Genomic DNA, 3,675 nt, shown 5'->3' on the forward strand with positions numbered 1-3,675 from the left:
CAAACCCTGCCAGAAAGGACTCGGGAGTCCTCTAAAGAGTGAGACTTTAAGCTTCGCCGTTAAGAATTACAAGAGATCCACTGGGCAGCGTGGAAATACAAGAAATACTACAATGCCAGCGCTAAAACCTAATGAGAAATGGAACAAGCTGAGACAGAAGCTTAACAAGAAATACTGGAGAAGTCCCCCAAGAAAAACTACAGGCAGGAGCGGAGAGGAGCTGCCAGCCAGCTCTGCAGCTGTATTGATCAGGGCCGGAGAAATAGGAGGAGGCCTTTGGAAAGTAGATAAACAGGGAGATATACAGCGGGAGAGGTCCAGAACTGATGAAAACAGGAGAAAATGCAGTTTAAATCAAAGGGCAAATACACAGAAAGAGAAAAGGTAATAGGATTTGTGTTTATGGCTAAAGAGGAGAGTTGTGGGGAGGTGATGAGACACGGCGGTAATTGAAAAGAAATGGAAAATGGGAGCTCAGTATAAATATTTTCTTGGGAGAAAGTGGGCTGAAAACTTGAAATAAGCCGTTATTAATATCAGTTCCAGCTTGAATCTGGGAAGAATATGCAGGGAGGTGGGAGGGAGGGGTGTGTGGGCAAGGGATGGGGAGGGAAAGTAAGGGCTTAAGGTGCGGAATAGCTTCTACCTGCCCAGGGTGGGTGCCAGGGGTCAGGGGCGGGAGGTCTCTGCCTGGGCAGAAGGATGAGGATCCCCCTTCCTCACTTGCCCGGTGGCAATGCCCCCCTGCCCCAGCCTGTCCCCTCCTGCCTGCCCTGCGATGCTGCCATGGCTTGGGGGGTTCTCCCCCACAGGGAGAGGGGCTGCGACGAGCTCCTGGGGCAGGGACAGTGTAGGGCTGGGATGGTGTAGGGCTGGGATGGTGTGGGGTGGGGATGGTGTGGGGCGGGGACGGTGTGGGGCAGGGCTGCAGGGTCCTCTGCCCACCCTGGGGCAGGAGATGGGCATGCAGGGTGGTCCAGGGGCAGGAGGACAATGCTGCCTCTGGGGGCAGCACAGTGTTAACCCCTAAGTCGTAGGGGTCCAGGGCTCAGGACCAAGCAAAGGGGGTCCAGGACCCACGGCGTGGCCGTGTGGGGCTGAGGGACTGCAGGCTGCTGCCTGCCTCCACCTCCCAGAAGCCGGTGCCATAAAGCAGGGAGCCGTTACACAAATTCTCCGCCTCCTGCCTACTAAATCTCGCCTGTCTCTGACTTGCTGCAAGACGCACTCACCAGCATCCAGAAAATATGTGCTGGGTGCAGGAATTTGCAGCCTCCTCTCTCCCTCCGTCAGTGCTGGGCAGGGGTGGGAGGCTCACACACTGGGGGGGTGCTGGGGGGCACTGGGTAGGGGGTTCAGCATCCACCTTGCACACTGGGGTCTCTCCCAAGTGCTTCCTTATGTCCCCGGGGGGGTGACCCCCACTGGATGGGGGGGATCTGGAGCCAGCACTCCACATCCCACCCGGCTGCAGCTGGTTGTGGATGCCTGCACAGGGCCCCATGCCCCAGCTGGGGGACTGGGGGGGGCTCTGGGTGATGGGGATGCCCCATAGCATCCCACCAGGTGCAGCCCATCCATCCTTCTTCCAGAGGGGGATTTTAGGAGAGGCTTCACAGCCGCCCCAGCTTGGCTGGGGGGAGAGGCTATATTTCCAGGGAGGGATGCATCATCCCCCCCCGCTGCGCCCCTCGCAGCTCTCCAGCCGCTCCTGCGCCGTGGTTGCCATGGCAATGAGAGAGGAAGGTTCCCCTTCGTCTCCCGTGATGCTCGGCGCCAGCATTCCTCCGCATGGCCATGGCTGCGCTGCTGGGCGGCCGCTGAAATATTAATCAGAGCTAATTGTCAGGAAGCCGCCCCCCCCGCCTCCCCAATCCTCCTTGCCGAGCGTGGCAGCTGCCAGCACGGCATCGCCCCCAGCCCCACGGCTTGCCCTCCATGGCACCTGGTGGAGTAGGGAGCCCCGGTGTCCCCAAACCTGGCTGCTACCGAGGCCCTGCAGTGGCAGAGCATCATTTGGCTGGTCCCCCTGCTCCTTCTAAATGCCACCAAACCTCCTCACACCGCACTGACGGAAAGCTGATATATTCTCCACATCTGAAAAAAAAAAAAAGAAAAGTAATTAAATGGAAAGGTCGTTCTTATTTATTCTTTTGTTACGCAAGCCCCGAGCTATCAAATAGCCAAATTAAGTCTTGGAAGCATTTAATGAAGGGTTGGGGCTGGAGGCAGGGGTTGGAGATGCTCTGTGGCTGGGGAGATTCTGCAGAGACGGGCACTGGGGCTGCTGGGCAGGGACGGGGCGGCAGCGGCACCGCAGCCCCAGCCCCATGCATTACCCGCACAAAGAGCGCAATATTCGCAAGGGAAGAATTTTTTTTAATAGGGCCCCATGGAGACATCAGAGCAATTTTCAAGGAGGTTTGAAGCCACCGGGAAGCTTATTAGATCCGTTCTGCAGAGTTAATTTGATGTTGGTAATCAGTGAGCAAGTTAAGCAGTTAAGGAGATAGTGGCTGCTGAATGGTTTGGCTGTTTAGCCCGCTTGTAAGCAGTGGTTACTAATGAGTGGTTCATGAATATGAATGAGAGATGATTACAGTGTGGAAAGGGCAGTCAGCAAACCATAAACTTAATTTTAATCTTTTTATTATCAAAGTCACGTTATTAATAATAGACTTTACATTAAGACCAAGCTTCATCAGCCAATTACCATGCTCCCCTGCATCCTCTGGCACCAGGCTCCGTGGGGAGCTGGGGATGGGATCTGCTGTGCCATGATGTGCCCATCACCCGGGCATCTGGTCACCTCCATCAGTGTGGGCTGGACCTGGGCGACCCTCACCCACCCCCCTGCCTGGGGCTGATGCTTGTAGAGTGAGACCACCCCATCCTCCCCCAGGAACACGATAACCCTGCCCCACCAGCCACGAGCATCCCAGTCACCACCACCGCCACCACAGGGGTGGCACACCGTGACGGAACACTACCCCCCGCTCCCTGTAAAAGGACGGTCCTATTGTCTCTGTGTCTAATTAATTATAATTATTTTCTCATGGCACTATCAATACAGGCTGCTCGTGTAATGAGGCAGCAGTTCCTGTGTGAAATGCTGAAGCAAGGAATGTAGAACATGTTAAAAAATATTAATCTACAAATGAAAATGATTTTAATTGGATTCTGCCTTTGGGGTCGGGTCACCGTTACGTTTTCAATCAGAGTTGTCCAGTCAGCAAAGCGGCTGCACAGCCCTTTCAAATGGAAACGGCGAGTGGCTTGCAGAGGTTAATAGGAATGTTGGAAAATAAATAGGTTATTGATTGATAATAACAATAAGCTGACTGCAGTCCTACCTTGGTGACCTTCCCTCACCCAACTTAGAGAAAACTCAGTTAGCGTCTAATTATGGATCGCCTTACAATCCCACGTATTAATGAGCGGGCTGAGAGCCCGCTATCGGCGGAGGGGAGATCCTGGAGTGTGGCCATCCGGAGCAGCCGTGGCCACTCTTGAAGGTGCCATCGTGCCCCAGGGAGACAGCGCAGGAGACCCCATGGGGCTTCGGGACTGACCCTGTTCACCAGAAATCACCCTGACTCCCCATCCATCCCCGCTGCACCCCTGCTCCTGGGGCCGCCAGTATCTGCTGGGCTGGTGGGCACTGGGGTTTTGTCT

The sequence above is a fragment of the Numenius arquata genome, chromosome 16 (assembly GCF_964106895.1).
Source record: "Numenius arquata chromosome 16, bNumArq3.hap1.1, whole genome shotgun sequence".
Classification (NCBI taxonomy): domain Eukaryota; kingdom Metazoa; phylum Chordata; class Aves; order Charadriiformes; family Scolopacidae; genus Numenius; species Numenius arquata.